The sequence below is a fragment of the Oncorhynchus nerka genome, linkage group LG4, assembly GCF_034236695.1.
Source record: "Oncorhynchus nerka isolate Pitt River linkage group LG4, Oner_Uvic_2.0, whole genome shotgun sequence".
Taxonomy (NCBI): Eukaryota; Metazoa; Chordata; class Actinopteri; order Salmoniformes; family Salmonidae; genus Oncorhynchus; species Oncorhynchus nerka.
The window spans coordinates 33,663,932-33,686,906 of record NC_088399.1 but is presented as its reverse complement, the minus strand read 5'-3'; the positions used below and the strand labels follow the sequence as shown (position 1 = coordinate 33,686,906).

General features: G+C 43.7%; 1 long non-coding RNA gene across 1 annotated transcript in view; it reads left to right on the top strand.

Annotated features, from left to right (window-relative positions):
* The first annotated feature begins 21,374 nt into the window (after positions 1-21,374).
* LOC115128895 (uncharacterized) overlaps positions 21,375-22,975 on the top strand; it is a 74,183-nt gene continuing 72,582 nt past the window's right edge. The window contains exon 1 of the long non-coding RNA XR_003863564.1: positions 21,375-21,447. This is a non-coding gene — a long non-coding RNA (uncharacterized LOC115128895). The remainder of the gene's footprint in view (positions 21,448-22,975) is intronic.

The following is a 22,975-nucleotide window of genomic DNA, read 5'->3' as shown; positions in this document are numbered from 1 at the left end:
CTGCTCCTGCTGTCTCTAGAGAGTTGAAAACAGGAGTTCTGGGACAGGGTAGCACGTCCGGTGAACAGGTCAGGGTTGCATAGCCGCAGGCAGAACAGTTGAAACTGGAGCAGCAGCACGGCCAGGTGGACTGGGGACAGCAAGGAGTCATCATGCCAGGTAGTCCTGAGGCATGGTCCTAGGGCTCAGGTCCTCCGAGAGAGAGAAAGAAAGAAAGAGAGAAAGAGAGAATTAGAGAGAGCATACTTAAATTCACACAGGACACCGGATAAGACAGGAGAAATACTCCAGATATAACAGACTGACCCTAGCCCCCCGACACATAAACTACTGCAGCATAAATACTGGAGGCCTAGACAGGAGGGGTCAGGAGACACTGTGGCCCCACCCGATGATACCCCCGGACAGGGCCAAACAGGCAGGATATAACCCCACCCACTTTGCCAAAGCACAGCCCCCACACCACTAGAGGGATATCTTCAACCACCAACTTACCATCTGAGGCAGAGTATAGCCTTTAAATTGTTCATTATACCTACCCATTTTAATTTCCTTATATGCCTTTAATAATTTGACTGTTGCAAAATGTGTGGCTGTAAAATACAAAATACCCCTAACAGAGTATAGAGGCCCTACATCTATACAACCAAATCATTTTTCATACAAGAAAGTGACCGGGGTCCAGTTGACCCATAGATTCATATAATTTTTACATTGACACTTCTTAGGGTAACTGCAAGTTTAGGTGGACGAGATAGCAAAAAGTGATCCCATATTATATATAAATCTCCAGTGGTAAGACTTTAAAGATCTCACAGTACCACAATGGCACCGACAGAGAGGGCTGCTTTGCTTCTAGTCCTTAGGAAACTTTGCAGTATTTTTTTTATTTAAAAAATAAATAAATTATTTCTCCTTTATTTAACCAGGTAGGCTAGTTGAGAACAGGTTCTCATTTGCAACTGCGACCTGGCCAAGATAAAGCATAGCAGAGTGAACAGACAACACAGAGTTACACATGGAGTAAACAATTAACAAGTCAATAACACAGTAGAGAAAAAAAAGGGGAGTCTATATACAATGTGTGCAAAAGGCATGAGGAGGTAGGCGAATAATTACAATATTGCAGATTAACACTGGAGTGATAAATGATCAGATGATCATGTACAGGTAGAGATATTTGTGTGCAAAAGAGCAGAAAGGTAAATAAATAAAAACTGTGGGGATGAGGTAGGTGAAAATGGGTGGGCTATTTACCAATAGATTATGTACAGCTGCAGCGATCGGTTAGCTGCTCAGATAGCTGATGTTTGAAGTTGGTGAGGGAGATAAAAGTCTCGATTTTTGCAAATCGTTCCAGTCACAGGCAGCAGAGTACTGGAACGAAAGGCGGCCGAATGAGGTGTTGGCTTTGGGGATGCTCAATGAGATACACCTGCTGGAGCGCGTGCTACGGATGGGTGTTGCCATCGTGACCAGTGAGCTGAGATAAGGCGGAGCTTTGCCTAGCATGGCCTTGTAGATGACCTGGAGCCAGTGGGTCTGGCGACGAATATGTAGCGAGGGCCAGCCGACTAGAGCATACAAGTCACAGTGGTGGGTAGTATAAGGTGCTTTAGTGACAAAACGGATGGCACTGTGATAAACTGCATCCAGTTTGCTGAGAAGAGTGTTGGAAGCCATTTTGTAGATGACATCGCCGAAGTCGAGGATCGGTAGGATAGTCAGTTTTACTAGGGTAAGCTTGGCAGCGTGAGTGAAGGAGGCTTTGTTGCGGAATAGAAAGCCGACTCTTGATTTGATTTTCGATTGGAGATGTTTGATATGGGTCTGGAAGGAGAGTTTGCAGTCTAGCCAGACACCTAGGTACTTATAGGTGTCCACATATTCAAGGTCGGAACCATCCAGTGTGGTGATGCTAGTCGGGCAAGCGGGTGCAGGCAGCGATCGGTTGAAAAGCATGCATTTGGTTTTACTAGCGTTTAAGAGCAGTTGGAGGCCACGGAAGGAGTGTTGTATGGCATTGAAGCTCGATTGGAGGTTAGATAGCACAGTGTCCAATGACGGGCCGAAAGTGTATAGAATGGTGTCATCTGCGTAGAGGTGGATCAGGGAATCGCCCGCAGCAAGAGCAACATCATTGATATACACAGAGAAAAGAGTCGGCCCGAGAATTGAACCCTGTGGCACCCCCATAGAGACTGCCAGAGGACCGGACAACATGCCCTCCGATTTGACACACTGAACTCTGTCTGCAAAGTAATTGGTGAACCAGGCAAGGCAGTCATCCGAAAAGCCGAGGCTACTGAGTCTGCCGATAAGAATATGGTGATTGACAGAGTCGAAAGCCTTGGCAAGGTCGATGAAGACGGCTGCACAGTACTGTATTTTATCGATGGCGGTTATGATGTCGTTTAGTACCTTGAGTGTGGCTGAGGTGCACCCGTGACCGGCTCGGAAACCAGATTGCATAGCGGAGAAGGTACGGTGGGATTCGAGATGGTCAGTGACCTGTTTGTTGACTTGGCTTTCGAAGACCTTAGATAGGCAGGGCAGAATGGATATAGGTCTGTAACAGTTTGGGTCCAGGGTGTCTCCCCCTTTGAAGAGGGGGATGACTGCGGCAGCTTTCCAATCCTTGGGGATCTCAGACGATATGAAAGAGAGGTTGAACAGGCTGGTAATAGGGGTTGCGACAATGGCGGCGGATAGTTTCAGAAATAGAGGGTCCAGATTGTCAAGCCCAGCTGATTTATACGGGTCCAGGTTTTGCAGCTCTTTCAGAACATCTGCTATCTGGATTTGGGTAAAGGAGAACCTTTATGTATTATTTGTTACATTGTTAGCCGAGAAAATCTTAAGTGTTATTACATACAGCCGGGAAGAACTGTTGAATATCAGAGCGGCGTCAACTTACCAGCACTACTACCAAGAATATGACTTTCCCAATGCAGATCCTTTGTCTGCACCACCCAGGGCATTTGAACTGATTCCAGAGGCCGACCCAAAACAATGCCGCCGAAGGAGAGGGAGTCGTAGTGGTCTTCTACACCTGCATTGCTTGCTGTTTGTGGTTTTAGGCTGGGTTTCTGTACAGCACTTTGAGATATCAGCTGATGTACAAAGGGCTATATAAATACCTTTGATTTGATTTGATTCTAGGCAGACTTCGGAGACGTGCACACCACCCACCGCTTCTGAATAGATTACTCACTAATGTCCAGTATCTAGATAAAAAAGTTGACGAAATCAGGGCAAGGGTTGCTTTCCAGAGAGACATCAGGGATTGTAACATACTCTGTTTCACGGAAACATGGCTCTCTCTGTCAGAGTCGGTACAGCCACCTGGATTCTCAGTGCATCGCGCCAACAGGAATAAACATCTCTCCGGGAAGAAGAAGGGCGGTGGAGTATGTTTCATGATTAACAACTCAAGGTGTAATTGTAACAGCTTACAGGAACTCAAGTCTTTTTGTTCACCTGACCTAGAATTCCTCACAATCAAATGCCTACATTATTATCTCCCAAGATAATTCTCTTCGGTTATTGTCGCAGCCGTGGACATCCCTCCTCAAGCCGATACCACGACGGCCGTCAAGGAACTTCACTGGACTTTATGAAAACTAGAAACCATATATCCTGAGGCTGCATTAATAGTAGCTGGGGATTTTAACAAAGCAAATTTGAGAAAAAGGCTACCTAAATTCTATCAGCGTATCGACTGTAGCACTTGCACTGGAAAAACACTGGACCATTGTTACTCTAACTTCTGCGATGCATACAAGGCCCTCCCACGCCCTCATTTCGGCAAATCTGACCACGACCCATTTTTCTCCTCCTATAGGCAGAAACTCAAACAGGAAGTAAGGACAATTCAACGCTGGTCTGACCAATCGGAATCCACACTTAAAGATTGTTTTGATCACATGGAGCATCAGAGAATAATATTGAAGTATACGCTGATTCTGTGAGTTTACGAGGAAGTGTATAAGAGATGTTGTACCCACTGTGACTATTAAAATCTACCCTAACCAGAAACCGTGGATAGATGGCAGCATTCGCATAAAACTGAATGCGCTTAGCAACGCATTTAACCATGGCAAGGCGACTGGGTATATGACAGAATACAAACAGAGTAGTCATCCCTCCGCAAGGCAATCAAACAAGCAAAATGTCAGTACAGAGACAAAGTGGAGTCGCAATTCAACGGCTCAGACAAGAGACGTATATGGCAGGGTCTACAGACAATCACGGACTACAAAAGGAAAACCAGCCATGCTTCCAGAGAAATAAACACCTTCTTTGCCCGCTTGAGGATAACACAGTGCCACCATCGCGGCCTGCTACGAAGGACTGTGGACTCTCCTTCTCCATGGCCAACGTGAGTAAGACATTTAAACATGTTAACACTCGCATGGCTGCCGGCCCGAAGGCATCCCTAGCATGCGCAGACCAGCTGGCTGGTGTGTTTACGGACATTTTCAATCTCTCCCTGTCCTACTCTGCTGTCCCCACATGCTTCAAGATGGCCATCATTGTTCCTGTACCCAAGAATGCAAAGATAACTGAACTAAATTACTATTGGCCCGTAGCACTCACTTTTGTCATCATGAAGTGCTTTGAGAGACTAGTCAACTGTATTCCCTGTTCACCAATGACTGCGTGGCCATGCACGCCTCCAACTCAATCATCAAGTTTGAAGACGACACAACATTAGTAGGCTTGATTACCAACAATGACGTGACAGCCTACAGGGAGGAGGTGAGGGCTCTCAGAGTGTTGTGTCAGGAAAATAACCTCTCACTCAACATCAACAAAACAAAGGAGATGATTGTGGACTTCAGGAAACAGCAGAGGGAGCACTCTAAGTTCCTCAGCATACATACCACTGACAAACTGAAATGGTCCACCCACACAGACAGTGTGGTGAAGAAGGCGCAACAGCGCCTCTTCAACCTCAGGAGGCTGAATAAATTTGGCTTGTCACCTAAAACCCTCACAAACTTTTACAGCTGCACAATTGAGAGCATCCTGTCGGGCTGTATCACCGCCTGGTACGGCAACTCCGCCACCCACAACCACAGGGCTCTCCAGAGGGGACAAGCCCTCCAGGACACCTACAGCAGGAAAGCCAAAAAGATCATCAAGGACAACAACCATCTGAGCCACTGCCTGTTCACTCCGCTACCATTCAGAAGGCGGGGTCAGTACAGGTCCATCAAAGCTGGGACCAAGAGACTGAAAAGCAGCTTCAATTTCAAGGCCTCAGAATGTTAAACAGCCATCACTAGCGCAGTGAGGCTGCTGCCTTCATACAGACTTGTATTCAATGGCCACTTTGGTAAATGGAACACCAGTCACTTTAAAACCTCTCTAGGGTAGGGGGCAGCAATCGGAATTTTGGATGAAAAGCATGCCCAAATTAAACCACTTGCTACTCGGGCCCAGAGGATATGATATGCATATCTGCATATGATATGGTATATTTTGATAGAAAACACTCTAAAGTTTCCAAAACTGTTAAAATAATGTCTGTGAGTATAACAGAACTGATTTGGCAGGCGGAAACCTGAGAAAAATCCATTCAGGAAGTTTTTTTTTTTGGTTTTGTAGTTTTCTATTCAATGCCATAATTCATATCCATTGACTTAGGACTCAATTTGCCGTTCCTATGCCTTCCACTAGATGTCAACAGTCTTTACAAATTGTTTCAGGCTTGTATTCTTATAAATGAGGGAGTAAGACCAGTCTGAATGAGTGGACCTTGACGTGTCACAGGGCTTTTTCATGCGCACTCCCGAGAGAGTGCATTTCTTGTTTACCTTTTATATTGTTATATTGATGATGTTATTGTCCGGTTGAAATATTATAGATCATTTAGGCTAAAAACAACCTGAGGATTGAATAATAACATCGTTTGACATGTTTCTATGAACTTTACGGATACAAATTTGATTTTTTGTCTGCCTGTTTTGACTGCGTTTGAGTCTGTGGATTACTGAAGAAAATGCGCGAACAAAACGGAGGTTTTTGGATATAAACAGACTTTATCGAACAAAAGGAACATTTATTGAGTAAATGAATGTCTTCTGAGTGCCACCATATGAAGATCATCAAAGAACATACATTTATTTAATCTCTATTTCTGAGTTTTGTAACGCTTCTGCTTGGCTGGTTACTGTTGGTAATCATTTGTCAACTGGGCTATGTTCTGGGCTAGGTACGTTCTGGGCTAGGTATGCTTTCGCTGAAAAGCATTTTATAAATTTGACACTGTGGTTGGATTAACAAGAAGCTAATCTTTAAACCTATGGAAAATATGTTTTGTTTTCTGAATTTTTATAATGAGCATTTCTGTATTTGAATTTGGCGCTCTGCAATCTCACTGGATGTTGGCCAGATGGGACGCTAGCGTTCTACATACCCTAGAGAGGTTTTAATAATGCCACTTTAATAATGTTTACATATATGGCATTACTCATCTAATAGGTATATACTGTATTCTATACTAACTATTGCATCAATGCTTGACATTGCTCATCCATATATTTATATTAATATATTCTTATTCCATTCCTTACTTAGATTTGTGTTCTTTAGGAATGTGTTGTGGAATTGTTAGATATTACTTGTTAGATATTGCTGCACTGTCAGTACTAGAAGCACAAGCATTTCGCTACACTCGCAATAACATCTCATAACCATGTGTATGTGACCAATAACATCTCATAACCATGTGTATGTGACCAATAACATCTCATAACCATGTGTATGTGACCAATAACATCTCATAACCATGTGTATGTGACCAATAACATCTCATAACCATGTGTATGTGACCAATAACATCTCATAACCATGTGTATGTGACCAATAACATCTGATTTGATTTATTGTTGGTGGCTGGTCTCTTATTTTTATTTTAACTTTATTTTTTACAGGTTTTTCTCATTGAGATAACATCTCTTTTCCAAGAGAGACTTGTTCCAATAGCAGCAGAGGGAACAACGTTTCCAACGTAACTAAAACTATTTCTACCATGACCTGTTCTAATTTTAGGTACTGTTAGAAGCAAATGAGAATGGGACCGTAATTGATATTTATTTACCTACCCGACTAGAAAATAACTGAGATAAAATGGCATTTTACCCAATATGGCCTTATAAATCAGTGTATACCAGTGTTTAAGCCTACTCAAGGTTAATGACGACTAGCCAACAGCGCTGTAGAGATCACAATGATGTGTTAGACGTTTTTGATTTGTAATGAACCTGAGGGCTGCATGATACACTGAATCAAGTGCTTTCAGGGTAGTGGTTGAGGACTGCATATATATAACGTCACTAAAATCTAAAACCACCAGTAATGTACATCGTACCAGCTCCTTCCTGGCCTCCAAAGAAAAACAAGCCTTATGCCGGTAAAAACCTAAAAACCTATTCTCAGCTTGAGCTTCCTTATGACGTTTTCTACATGCACAGTGAAGCTCAGCTTATCATCAAACCACACACCAAAATATTTGTACACTTCAACTTGCTCTATAGTATGTCCAGCCAATGTAGCAATGACATGATAAGTAACATGCCTGGCATTTGAAAATACTATGCATTTTGTTTTACCCTAATTTAGAGCCAGCTTTAAATCATACAGATTCTGTTGTATGATGTTAAATGCTCTTTGGGCATTTTCAATAGCTAAAGATAAATTACTATCACTTGAATAAAGCACAGTATCATATGCATAAAAATGAACATGCGCTGTTTCAATAAGATCCCCAATGTTGTTGATATACAAAATGAACAACAGAGGGCCCAAAATAGAACCTTGCGGAACACCTGAGCACACCTCTATGGACTCAGATTTACAACCATCTGCCATTACACATTGTGCACGATTTGATAGATAATTTATAAACCAATCTAGAGCATGACCAGTAATTCAACAACATTTTAACCTTTGCACTAACACAGCATGGTCCACGGTGTCAAAAGCCTTCAACAAATCTATAAAGACAGACACACAAAGTAACTTCTTATCAAGAGCACAGTGGATGTAATTTAAAACCTTCAATGTTGCTGAAACAGTGCTGTGGCGAGACCTAAAACCTGATTGCATTCCATTTAAGATGTTCTTTTCTTGGAAGTAGGCCTTTAGCTGCCTACTAAATAAGTACTCCAGGACCTTTGACAGTACATTCAATTTTGATATGGGTCGATAGTTGTCAAGTAGCGAAGGATCTCCTCCTTTCAGGAGAGGCAGAACAAAAGCAGATTTCCATAATTTAGGGATTTCCTTTTAATCAAGCGTGAGGTTAAAAATACGTTAAGTGGGAGCAATGATGTCTGCAGCTAGGTGTAGGAAGCGGGGGTCTAGTTCATCAGGGACAGGGGACTTTTTTGTCATCAATTTATTTCAGGGCTTTACACACTTATGAAACAGAGAAGGATGAAAAGGAGAACCTGGTGAAGGAGTGCACAGAGGTGTCAGGTAAATTCATAGGGGGCTCAATTATACCTTTGACCTTTTCAAATAAACTGCCTGCATCTAAAAAATGCTGATTCAAGGCTTTCAGAATGGAGGTTCTCTCAGTTACAATCTGTGTGTTTAGCCAACAATTGTTTGGGAAGCTGTGTATCTTTTCTGTACTCCAAACCTTTCACTACTTGCCAAAATTTGGATGGATTATTTAAATTTTGTGAAGAAGATTTCAGGTAGTGGTCTGCTTTCAATTTACAGATCATAGCCACACCCATATTTCAAAGACCCATATTATCCAGTTAAGTAGTATGTATTTGCGAGCCAGAAAGAAACATTTTTTAAAGAAGATTGAGCTGTGCTAAGGTACTGTAAGTGAGGGCCTTAGCACCAAGTACAAATAGCCATGGGTCCATTCTTATAGAATATATGAAAAAATAAAATAAAATGAAATTGTGACAAATACAACAGGTTTAGACCTCACAGTGAAATGCATACTTACAAGCCCTTCAAAAGCAATGCAGTTTTAAGAAAAATAAGTGTTAAGAAAGTATTTACTAAAATAAACTGAAGTAAAATAATAACTAAAATAAAAAATAGAAAAATACCAAAAATGAAGCAGCAACAATAAAACAATAATAAGGAGGATATATACAGGGGGTACCGGTAAAGAGTCAATGTGGAGGATATATACAGGGGGTACCGGTAAAGAGTCAATGTGGAGGATATATACAGGGGGTACCGGTAAAGAGTCAATGTGGAGGATATATACAGGGGGTACCGGTAAAGAGTCAATGTGGAGGATATATACAGGGGGTACCGGTAAAGAGTCAATGTGGAGGATATATACAGGGGGTACCGGTAAAGAGTCAATGTGGAGGATATATACAGGGGGTACCGGTAAAGAGTCAATGTGGAGGATATATACAGGGGGTACCGGTAAAGAGTCAATGTGGAGGATATATACAGGGGGTACCGGTAAAGAGTCAATGTGCGGGGGCACAGGTTAGTCCAGGTTATTGAGGTAATATGAACATGTAGGTAGAGTTAAAGTGACTATACACAGATAATAAACCTAGAGTAGCAGCAGCGTAAAATAGTGGGGGACAATGCAAAAGGTTTGGGTAGCCATTTGATTAGCTGTTCAGGATTCCAAGAAAAGTCCCCCCTTATCTCAACTCGCTGGTCACCATAGCATCACCCACCTGTAGCACGCGCTCCAGCAGGTATATCTCTCTGGTCACCCCCAAAACCAATTCTTTCTTTGGCCGCCTCTCCTTCCAGTTCTCTGCTGCCAATGACTGGAACGAACTACAAAAATCTCTGAAACTGGAAACACTTATCTCCCTCACTCCCCCACCTCTTTAAGCACCAACTGTCAGAGCAGCTCACAGATTACTGCACCTGTACATAGCCCACCTATAATTTAGCCCAAACAACTACCTCTTTCCCTACTGTATTTATTTATTTTGCTCCTTTGCACCCCATTATTCTACTTTGCACATTCTTCCACTGCAAATCTACCATTCCAGTGTTTTACTTGCTATATTGTATTTACTTTGCCACCATGGCCTTTTTTTGCCTTTACCTCCCTTATCTCACCTCATTTGCTCACATCATATATAGACTTGTTTATAATGTATTATTGACTGTATGTTTGTTTTACTACATGTGTAACTCTGTGTCGTTGTATGTGTCGAACTGCTTTGCTTTATCTTGGCCAGGTCGCAATTGTAAATGAGAACTTGTTCTCAACTTAACTACCTGGTTAAATAAAGGTGAAATAAAAATAAATAAAATATTCTCATGGGTTAGGTGTATAAGCTGTTAAAAAGTATTTTGAACTTAGACTTGGCGCTCCGGTACCCCTTGCCGTGCGGTAGTCGGAGAAAACAGTCTATGACTGTTGGCTGGTGGCTGGAGGCTTTGACAATTTGTATGGCCTTCCTCTGACACCACCTGGTATAGAGGTCCTGGATGGCAGGAAACTTGGCCCCAGTGATGTACTGGGCTGAACGCGCTACCCTCTGTAGTGCCTTACGGTCAGAGGTTGAGCAGTTTCCATACCAGGCAGTGATGCAAGCTCTCGATGGTGCAGCTGTAGAACTTTTTGAGGATCTGAGGACCTATGCCAAATCCTTTCAGTCTCCTGAGGGGGAATAGGCTTCTTCACGATTTTCTTTGGACCATGTTTGGACCATGATAGTTTGTTGGTGATGTGGACACCAAGCTATCAACCTGCTCCACTATAACACCATCGATGAGTATGTGGGCGTGCTCAGTCCTCCTTTTCCTGTAGTCCACAATCATCTCTTTTGTCTTGATCATGTTGAGGGAGAGGTTGTTGTCCTGGCACCACACAGCCAGGTCTCTGATCTCCTCCCTATAGGCTGTCTCCTCGTTGTCAGTGATCAGGCCTATAACTGTTGTGTCATCGGAAAACTTAATGATGGTGTTGGAGTCGTGCCTGGCCATACAGTCATGAGTGAACAGGGAGTACAGGAGGGAACTGAGCACATACCCCTGAGGGGCCCCCATTTTGAGGATCAGATTGACGGATGTGTTGTTACCTACCCTTACCACCTGGGGGCGGTCCGTCAGGAAGTCCAGGATCCAGTTGCAGAGGAAGGTGTTTATTCCCAGGGTTCTTAGCTTAGTGATGAGCTTTGAGGGCACTATAGTGTTGAACGCTGTGCTGTAGTAAATTAATATAATTCTCACATAGGTGTTATTTTTGTCAGGTGGGAAAGGGCAGTGTGGAGTGCAATAGAGATGGCACAATCTGTGAATATGTTGGGGCAGTGTGGATCTAGGGTTTCTGGGATAATGGTGTTGATGTGAGCCATGGCCAGCCTTTCAAAGCACTTCATAGCTCTAGACTTAGTGCTACGGGTCGGTAGTCATTTAGGCAGGTTACCTTAGTGTTCTTGGGCACAGGGTCTATGGTGGTCTGCTTGAAACATGTTGGTATTACAGACTCAGTCAGTGACAGGTTGAAAATGTAATTGAAGACACTTGCCAGTTGGTCAGCGCATGCTCTGAGTACACATCTTGGTCATCCGTCTGGCACTGCAGCCTTGTGAATGTTGACCTGTTTAAAGGTCTTACTCACATCGGCTACAGAGAGCGTGATCACACAGTTGTCCAGAACAGCTGATGCTCTCATGAATGTTTCAGTGTTACTTGCCTCGAAGCGAGCATAGAAGTAATTTAGCTCGAATGGTAGGTTTGTGTCACTGGGCAGCTCTCGGCTGTGCTTCCCTTTGTAATAGTTTGCAAGCCCTGCCACATCCGACGAGCATCGGAGCTGGTGTAGTACGATTCAACCTTAGTCCTGTATTGACGCTTTAACTTTTTGATTGGTCGTCGGAGGGCATAGCAAGATTTCTTATGAGCTTCTGGGTTCGAGTCCTGCTCCTTGAAAGCGGCAGCTCTACATTTTAGCTCAGTGTGGATGTTGCCTGTAATCTATGGCTTTTGGCTGGGGTATGTATGTACGGTCACTGTGGGGACGACGCCATTGATGCACAGTGACTGATGTGGTGTACTCCTCAATGCCATCGGAAGAATCCCGGAACATATTCCAGTCTGTGATAGCAAAACAGTCCTGTAGTTTAGCATCTGCTTCATCTGACCACTTTTTTTATAGACCCTGGTTTTATTGGCACGGATCAGAATTCAATCTGGGATGGAATCGACTTCCTGTAATGAGTTGTCAATTAGCTAATGGGAATTGTAGATGTTAATTCAAGCCAGGCATGGGAAGTGGTTACTTGTAAATATATGTGCTGTTCTAAAAGTAGTCAAATATTAAGAGTCATTAATAACAACATATCATCAACAACAAAAATATGAAAAATTGCATTTCAAATAATTATACAAGCTTATATATGTATTCATATTCTCCTTTATTGTTGTTCAATGCCATTGACAACGCTTTTTAAAAATGATTAATAAATGCGGAGGGCAGTTCTATTCGTCTAAAGATAAAAAATATTGATTTTACTGTTACACAACACATTTTCTCGTTTCCCAATGCCATAGTACAGACAACTTGACCCAGTAAGCTGAAATGCCTTTGAATGAGTCTGTGCTGTGCTCTGCAGTGAAGAAGAGGGTCTTTGATTCAGTGGCCTCTCAGGAATTGGGGCTGCTTCAACACAACAACAGCTGAATGAGCTGCCAGACGAGACGTCCTAATGGCCACGCCGATAAGACCAGGAGTGCGTCCCTAATGGCACCCTATTCCCTATATAGTGCAGTACTTCTGGTCAAAAGTAGTACACTATATAGGGAATAGGTTGCCATTTTTGACGCAGACCAGGACAACTAATCACCACAGAGTTTCTCTTGCCAGACCTGATTAATCTGAAGAAGCACATTGTTTGGGAACACAGAGCTCCCTGTCATATGTGTGGCATATGTTTCTGATCCGCTTCATGACTGCCACCCTCAGAAATGCTCACTTCCAGGGTTGACTAGGATCAGTACATAGGATGCAATTTGCTAGGTAGTACCATGGCTAGGATCAGCACATAGGATGTAACCGTGTATTGGCTAGGCCTTAGCATTGCCAAGCGATATTCATCAGTCCACTTAGCTGATTGCTAGTCATTCAGTTGTTTATTAAGAGGCAAGACCTTGGTTAATCATCACATCTTATAGCTTATTAATGTGCTGTTAAATACTTGTATTCATGTTGGATACTTTCAGGAGTTGAGTTACATGGCAAGCCAGGTCCATATGAATGCAGTCCATACATATCCATTTCTATCTTACTTCTAACTAAGCTGTGACTTTTTTGTTGTGAACAGGCTTTGTGTCTTTTGTGCCGCCATAGGTACTAGGTTGCTAGGTGTCTGCCCATTTGTGCACTGTACAGTATGTAGACATGAGTAAACTTAACAGCAGCTTCCCTTTCTCATGCTGTGTGTATGACTATGTGTGTGCTTGGTGCATGTATTTTGAATGTTATTTTGGATGTACTTTTTTATGCGTGTGTTAGGCTACAACTACTGTCTGCCCTTGTTGTATATGTGTATGTAGTCCCATGCATTGCCTGAAGTGACCTGCGTAGAAGTCTAGTGCAGTCTAGTCCTAACTGGCTGGCATGTTGTAGTATGTGTGTGGCCAGCATTGACCACATCTGTTTGTCATGTTAGCACTTAAGGTTCCTGTCTCTCCCTCCCTCCCTCCCTCCCTCCCTCCCTCCCTCCCTCCCTCTCTCTCTCTCTCTCTCTCTCTCTCTCTCTCTCTCTCTCCCTCCCTCCCTCCCTCCCTCCCTCCCTCTCTCTCTCTCTCTCTCTCTCTCTCTCTCTCTCTCTCTCTCTCTCTCTCCCTCCCTCCCTCCCTCCCTCCCCTCTCTCTCTCTTTCTAAATTGCATTTGTTCATTAATCCATTTCCCGCCCACTTCTCCTTGTTGTTTGTGTTTGTGCTCCAATGGGCTTTTGCTCCGTCGCTGGACCTTTAACCCGGCAGACACGGACCTTTCAGTAGATGACAATGTCCCCTCCTCCCACCCCCATGGTCCCTGAGTCCCCCCTCACGCCATCTCCTCCAGAGATCCTAATGGAGCTAGTGTAATGTCTGCACAGGGCCAGTCAGAAAACAGAATTTGAGCTAAAGGTTTTGCGGAGACCACCACTCCGCAAAACTACCTTGCCATGCAAAAAAGGCTAGAAATGTTAGAAAGAGTGGGTGGAGAATGGGGTGAGGTGGAGGGGAAAGCTGCGTAACTACAGCAACTGTAGACAATCTAATTGGTATTGACATCCTTGTGTCTGAAATTTGACATCTAAGGGCAAATCATTCTATTTAGTTGCCTGAATACTTTCTGAGGCGTATCGGCGCTACAATCGCTCAGCAGCACTATTCTGGCCTCCGCGCCCACGGCTGCTGCGATCGATCCTAATCCGATTCAGGAACGAGGAAGAGAAAAATGAAAATAAAATCAAAAGCACTGTTAGGGTATATATTAACAAGGAAGGCACAATTGGGACAGTGGGCGTCACCCGTAATGCACGTCTGCTACAGTATTGTTATGTACAGAGCCACTGTAATCCCCTTCAGAGTAGGCTGCTGCCTCAAAGAAATCTGCTGCTCTAGCTAAAATGTGTCTCTGGTCGCCAAACGGCCATCATTCTTTTAGAACGTCCAACTCTGGCCCGATCTAAACGAGACACTCTGATTGTATTACCCTCACTCCCTGATAACTCATCTCATCTCTTCTGTTGTTGTTGCTGAGACCGTCTGAGAAAGAGTGGAGTGGTCTGTCCATCTGAAAAATGCACAGTGCATGATACACTCATTCTTCTTGGTCAAATAGGAGCAGTTGACTCATGAACCCTCTCTCTCTTTCTCGCTCCTTGTAAGTTTCAGCAGTGTACCATTTTTCAATGTGGATTGACTTTGGACGTCAATAGAGAGGTTAATGTTTTGTCAGGCGCTCTCGTTCTAGGCCATGGTGGAAGGACATATGGACTCATACAGTGCATATGAAGTGTACACGGTCTGGCTGACCTCATATACAGTGATCATGCTGCCTTGAGATGAACAGTATGTGAGTCAATGCGTTTCAGTCTTGGATTGTGGCTTAAAAAAAGTCTTATTACACCAGACTATGGTTAGACTGCAAGTGTTTGAACATCTAACCCGTGTTAAATTTGATCGTGTACCTAGCACACACTAAACCTACTAAACCGCAATGTAACTACTGGTTCTTCAACTATGCCCTGCGTAGTTCTTTATATATGATTAGTGGTAGAGTCATTCTAAAACATTTAGGTAGATTAGTGGTAAAACAACTCAGATCTTGAGCGTCTTTACTTGAGGATAGAACTCTGATTTAAAGGGCTCTAATGTAGTCATAGGCAAAGTAAAATGACATTTGTCGTGATGTGTCCTTTTTGCACTCGATATTTAACTTAAAAGTCAATAAGAATGTCTGTCTGCTGATGACATAGACTCTGGTGTGCTATCAGACCTATCAGTAGAAGCCCTAGCTGTACCCCTGGGTTGCACGGCAGTTTACACACTAGCTATTCAGAAGATTTGATTTATGCCATCTGGCCTTCCCTACCGTCCTGCTAGTCGGCTCTCCAGATGGGTGTGTGTGTGTGTGTGTACTATATGCTAAATCCACACTAATAAATTAAATCCAATTTCCATGAAAATAAAAAAACATTTATTTCTACAAAGTTCCCATCCCATGTACCATCACATGTACCATCACATGTACCAGAATGCTGCCGTTGGCGAGGACATTCTCACCTTTACTGTTAAGGCGAGGCTGCATGTTCTACCAACAAAATATAGTCTAGCACTCTGGTACCCTGCAAACCATGACCCATTTTGCATTCTACATGAGTCAAATGTAATGGAGTCCATTGCCCGTGTTGTGAATTGCTGCTATTTTGTACATTGCTAGACATGACCGCCTTGTTGACCTGATAGCCAGCGAGGTGAGACAAGGGGTCTCACCAACAGCACACATGAATAAACATTGTTGTGTAAGGGGAAGTTGGTTTTATGTTGATGATGATGTTTTGTCCTGTGTGCCAAATATGTCAGATATTGTTGTTGTTGTGTGTGTGTGTGTGTGTGTGTGTGTGGGGGTGGGGGGTGGGGGGGCTCATTTTGGAAGTGGGCTGCTCATTGGACGGCTACATGGAGCAGGGCTTCTCTGACAAGCTGCTTCAGTACCAGCCCCTCGTGGTGCCGAGACAGCCTGGGTGGAGGTACAAGCTGGTGGTGCTGATATTTGGCAGTCTCGGCCACGTACACAGGCTTGCAGTGTGTGGCCTGCAGATTGCGGGCCTGACAAAAACTAGGGCAAAGCAATTGGCTAGGTACTGATCTGTTTCAGCTGTCATGGACAGCCTAGCTGTTTGGAGAAGCAGGTGCTTTCTGTACTCTTGAGTGTCATTTGAAATGTTTGGATCCTTTTTTGTGTATGTATGTGCGTGTGTGTGTGTGAGTGGTGGAGGGGGGTAAACAGGTTGGAGGGCCTGGGTTGCTTCTTTGAGCTGATGGCTGCTGATGAGGCCAGGTACTTAAGTCATGAGGGTCTCAGGGCCCTTGGCTCTGTATGCATGGTGCCAGATGTTATCTGGAAGAACAGTAGCAGCTTAGTGAGGAGACTAGACTACTGAGACATTCCTCCATCACTGGCCTGTGTCAAACAAACAGAAATATAGGGAACTGAACAGTCATGGGGATAGCAGGGTTTGTGCAGTTTGTCGGGCATAGAATAAAACAAAGAAATGGGTCTCTCAGTGGAGAGAGACTGCCAAATATGTAGTGTAATAATTATACTTTCAGACAGTGTTTTTTTTCTCCTAAAAGCACAGAATTGTTATGAACTCTCAGAGAATTCTTAATATTGTGGACAAAGTAGAGAAAATTGTTGCTTTTATATTGATTGGGTTGCTTTGTTGTTAGGACTAATAGAGACCTGTTGCCTTATCAGTGACAGTGGAGGGAACATATGAACGTATGTGTGTGGATGTGTGTGTGAGCGAAAGAAAGGGGAGGTATGTAGAGGAGAGAACATCTCTCTATAGATAGTGAGAGAGCATATGTGTGTGTGTGTGTGTGTGTGTGTGTGAGAGAGAGAGATGCAGACGTTGAGTAGAGGGCATGTGTTACATGTATGTCTTCATCAGCAGGACAACAGAGCAGATGGCCCCTGCCTGGTTCCTTTTGTTCGAGGCGCTAGGCTAGGCTAGCACCCAGAAGTGCCTTGATGCCAAAGAGTCCTCACAACAGAGGCTGTGTTCATCACTGGGTATCAGCACCTCTGGGCTCCAGTATGCCAGCAATTGTTCATGCCAAGATTAGTTATTGTATCCTGTTACAGACTTTATTTCCGCGGAGTCAAGTTCAGCAGTACGCTGTAGGCTGGAGAGGTTGCTGAGAGCCAGGTGATTTATGTGTTGCTGAGTGAGAGCAGCAGGTTCAAGTAGGCGTTCAAGTCAGAGGTCTCCGGTCAGAGGAGGGGGGACTCAAAGCTCACAGCGGGGGGCTGATGTCAGTTTCACTTGGAGCTGCTCCACTGCTTGGGCTACAGGCATGCCTGGCAGGCCGTGCCCCTGTAAACAAATGTGTTCGGCTACGGGAGATGGGTTCCTCTATTTATGTGTTGGTCAACGAGTGGTTGGTCGTCGAGTGTCTATGATTTATGATTTTCAGCCTATGGACCAAATTTGATAGATAAAAAAAAAAAAAAAACTAGGATGAAAGTTATTTCTTTGCACTTTGCATTTATAGAGGCCTGGAAACTCCATTTCCTTACTATGGGATGTTCTATTTTGTATTTCACTGTCATGCACCATATCTTCAAATGAAAAAGGAAATCCTGTCATTTTCGTAGCCATATTGTTACAATACCACACATATACACTGACCTAAGCTGTTAAGGCTCCATTACTTAGACAATTATGAAGTCACATCCTGTCGGCTTTGTCTGGGCCATTTCCAGTCTCTTCAGAGCTCTTTGCTGCTTCACGGATTATGGTCTGCTGCCAATGGCAACAAACAAGGCGGCTAATTTCAGTAATGGTATCATAATGAAATAATGACCTCATGATTGCTCACAACCTCTCCATAGACTCCTAATCTTAGACTTTGCAAACAGGAGCAGTCGGGAAGAGGAACGTTCCAATCGAGGTGAAGAGAAAAAGCTGTTCATGTTTAAGTCGCAAACCATGAATCAATGAGCAGCGAATGCATACAACCTCTGCCTATGTCCCCCAGTTTACAAATGGCTCATTCATCCCCCTTCCTCTCCCCTGTAACTATTCCCCAGGTTGAGAATGTGTTCTCAGTCAACTTACCTGGTCAAATAATGGTTAAATAAATTCTCTGTGCACCCATAGGAACACCCATCCACACAGCAATATTCCTTTGATATATGATGTCTTAAAGATGGAATGATATTCTCTATAGCGATTTGCATCCCAAGACATTGCACAGTAGTAGCAGCTGTCAGAGTTCTGCTAAGTCATCCGGCTCAGATGGACACAGAGAAGATGTTAATGCACTTCATGATGAGAGGAAGATTACACCTTTGACCTTCCTAGCCTTTGACCTCACTGAGCAGTATGCACTGACTGATGCTATGGGTTTCCTATAACTGGCATATGCTGGGCCAGTCAGATATGTTAAGAGACATTCCTCATTCAGACACTGTTTATTATACAGCCCCTGCTAGTTAGCGTAGTCTCGTGAAACTACCTCTAACTTCCTTCATATTGACACAGAAACATAAAAATGGTATCCACAAGTTCACCACATGTTCATAAATGGCCTCATTGCCAAAATTCAGAAGTATCCCTTTAAGAGATAGATATTCTGTATGTCTTGGATTTCTATTTAAGGAGAGGGAAACCAATAGACAGGACTATAATATTTTATTTAGCATTGTTGATGCATACTGAAAACTGTACTGTGAAGTTGTGAGGATTTGTTGGCAACATTGCCCATGTCTGCCTGCCACAGGTAATACTTTAAAAAAAGTTGCAATAGTTTGTCAAATTGTATATGACTGTAGTAGAGGGGCTATCATGATATTATTTAACACACTGTCCTTCTACAGGCCCTGTTAGATAATTCAGCTCTGACCAAACCAGCTCTGCTGGAAGCGACTTCAACTGACTCCAACCTACCCTGGAGCAACAGAGCCCAAGTTGCCAACCCTGGTTTGCGGTCGGACAGAGATTTAGTTACATATCCCAGGAGCGGGAGTCTACTGCCGACCCTATGTAAGGAGAGCCGGCAAGCCCCTGTTCCCCCAGGAATCGCGGCAGAATGTTGACGGATAGAAAAGGGTTAGAACTCCCTGTGCTTTTCCCTGAATGTAACCCCCTGGTCGTAGCTTGCTCCTCAGGCTTCTCAGTGTACGGACATTTGTACAGTATTTCCCCAGGGCTCTGGCCTGGCCTGGCTGGGTTTAGCTTTCCATGTGTCAGGCGATGGTAGCACTAGCAGGTCAATAGAAGCCTACGGGCAATGACAGATCACTTTTCCTCATCTGAGATTTAATTAGAAATCACAACGCACGCGACCCTTGACCCTGGAACCTGTACCGCCCTTGTCGCACGGAGGAATTTCAAGTGTATTAATTGGTGAACTGGGCCCTGTGTAAATTTATAATGCCGAAGGACATTTGTTATTATAAAATCTATTGGGAGCAGAGGTGGGTGAAATCAATCAATATTCTGTTCATCTTACGCAATTGAGTTAATGCAGAAGGATGTAGATGACTGTGGGAAAGTTATGAAAATGAACAAATATCAAAGAAGCTGTAAATCACAGATTTTCCACAGGAAATGTGAAAAATATGAGTGGGTGCAAAACAAATGATGTCTAGATAAAGTATTGTAGCTAATTAGCTAATAAAACAATGAGGGATTGGCTCTATGTCAGTTATATGTGCATAAGTATGCTCGCGCCCCCATTGATTGCATATGCACGTGTATTAGAAATGTGAGTGGAACAGAGAGGCGTAGCAGTCAATCATTGACTGGAGGATGCCTCTTCTTATCCGGTTGTACATCTCCTTCACCCCAACAGAAGCAGATCCAAGATTCATTTCCAGTCATCTGCCCAGCACAATTGACCTCATGACCACTGACCTCATGACCTTGGGATCCTGACCCCTGACCTCTGATGTTGACCTCTGGCCGGGGGCCTCTTATTTCCAGGGCCGGCGTCTCCATTGACTACCTGCCAGGCACCTGCTCAGAGAAATTAAACAGAGGGGAATGTCTCTCTGGGGAGCCCTTGGACCCTGCAGACAACGGCCCTGGCTCAACCCTGCATGTGAATGGGCCTTGAGTGGGCCTGGTAAACCAATCTCCCTAATTATCTATTGAAAGAACATTCTTTTTCCTTTCAGAGTCATTACCCTGATTTCAATTGCTGAAAAGTAACATGGAGGGGTAAAGGAAGGGGAGGGAGAAAAACACTCAAAAGATAGTGTTCCCAATTTCATCAAGGTTAATTGCAGGGGGGAGCAGATGTCAAATATAAATCCTGGATAAAGGTGCAGGGGCCACGCATTGAAGAGGAATTAAAGATAAATATGAGCTTTTAGCTCCCCGTCAGTACAACACTGAGTGCTGTTAGGGCACATCATAGAACCATTTGACAAACTCCTCAGAGTATGGAGTCCTGTTTAGGATGCTGGCACAAAAGCAGTGAACATGCTTCCTTTATTGTATAAATGTATATATTATTTTTTGGAGTGGATTTGAATTTGAATTCAAGCATTCTTGTGTGTTGAAGTTTTATAGCCACTTAAAAGAGTGGCATTTAGGCAGCTAAAGCACTGCTTGTTGCAGAAAAAACTGAAAAGGTATTTCTTTGAATAATTGCATTGCACGAACAGAGCCTCGCCCTCTTTTTGTTTCCCCTTGTTACCTGTAGCGTCCCAGAATCATCAACAACATGTTTTCAGTTGTGCTAGTGCCAGGATGGAAAGCTGTAATAGGTTGATGACGGTGAGCCCACGGAGCAGTGAGTATCCATTTGAGCCCACTACGGCTGCTGTTGCTGCTGCTGCTGCTTGTGGGTCAAGAGCACAGAGATAGGAGCTGAAGAGCAGGCTCTTGGGCGGTTCTCAGAAAGCACTTTAGACCCGTGCATGCCGCGAGGAGAGCAGCACTGTCAGGTGGAGAGATAAGAGGGGACAGAGGACTCTTTGAAACCAAAATAGACCCAGATAAACGATGACCAGGCCCTATCTCACACCTGCAGAGTATCCATTTTATCCAATCCACTCTTTAGGTCTTAAGCAGGTGTTGCACAGAGTGCGTGCATGTGTGTGTCTTGCCTGTGTGTATTTGTGGATATGTGTGGGCGGGTGATGGAGTGACTGAGTCTATGTTTCTCTCCATCAGAAATGCTTTCAAGGTGTAGCATAAGCCATGGATACACTCTGATATGATTCCCAACATGCTTCGCTGATGATGGTAAGTAAAACCAGTAACTAAACATTGTGTGGGCTAGTTGTTTTTGTTCCTTGCTGCAGTCAGTGTGTTAAACAAGAGGGTTAATACATTTTTACATTTGACATTTTAGTCATTTAGCAGACGCTCTTATCCAATGCGACAGATTCAAACACCTAGTCAGCTTGGGGATTCTTTCGAACCAGCGACGTTTCGGTTACTGGCCCAACGCTCTTAACTGCTAGGCTACCTGCCGTCCCATTCTGCAGTTCATTCTCATACCAAGAGACTGTCCACATACCTACAGAGAATGTCCACATATCTCCCATCTCTCAGTGCGGCCCGAGTTTTTCAACTCCTCTGTGTTCTCCACTTACATCTTTGTGTGTGTGTTTTCCAACTAAGCTTGACCTCTAAATCTCGCAGGCAGGCAGGCAGGTAGCACTGGGAGCCGGAGCCCTGACTGGTGCCCTGATAACACCTGTTCTCTGATGCTGCTGTCCAGGTAAAACCACTAAACCACCAGTGGTGGAAAAGTACCCAATTGTCATACTTGAGTAAAAGTTTAGATACCTTAATAGAAGTTGACTCATGTAAAAGTGAAAGTCACTCAGTAAACTACTACTTGAGTAAAAGTCTTAAAGTATTTTATTTTAAATATACACTACCGGTCAAACGTTTTAGAACACCTACTCATTCAAGGGGTTTTCTTTATTTGTACTATTTTCTACATTGTAGAATAATAGTGAAGACATCAAACTATGAAATAAACCATATGGAATCATGTAGTAACCAAAAAAGTGTTAAACAAATCAAAATATATTTTATATTTGACATTTGACATCAAATAGCCACCCTTTGTTTTGATGACATACTTGCCCGAGATGGCATAGCAGTTCAGACGTCTTTTGTCCTCGTCTTGTCGTGTCGTGTATATATATATATTTACAACTTTTTTCACATACATTTTATTTTTATTTTCCATCAACTCATCTTCAATACACTCTCCTGCAACCTGCCTCACCAATTGATATGTATAAATACGTATTATTTACCTCAAATCTGCAATCCTCCAAGAAGCTAGCCAGAAGCTAGCCAGAAACTCCAAGAAGCTAGCCAGAAGCTAGCCAGGAGCTAGCCAGAAGCTAATCAGAAGCTAGTTAGCTTCTTTACTGGCAACTCGTTAGTATTCAGCTAACCACGGTTTGTGGTCATCAGCTATCCTTTAACTCGAAAATCTATCGCCAGTTTTGTACGGCGCAGCGCGGCTCGGAACGGAACATACCGGACCGATTTTTCTCTCCATGTCCCTGGATTTCAACTGCTCTCTGGACATTCACTCCCGCATCTCACAGCTAGCTGGCTGCTATCCGTGTGTCTATCTGCTTTCGTCGATTCCGGAGCAAACATCAATTACTCCGGAGCTAGCCAGCTCCGTCAATCACTCCTGAGCTCCGTCAATCACTCCTGGGCTGCAGTCACCTATCCGGACCCGTTTTACTGCCTACGCGGAGCCCCACCGGGCCTTCACAACTGGACTGCCGACTTTATC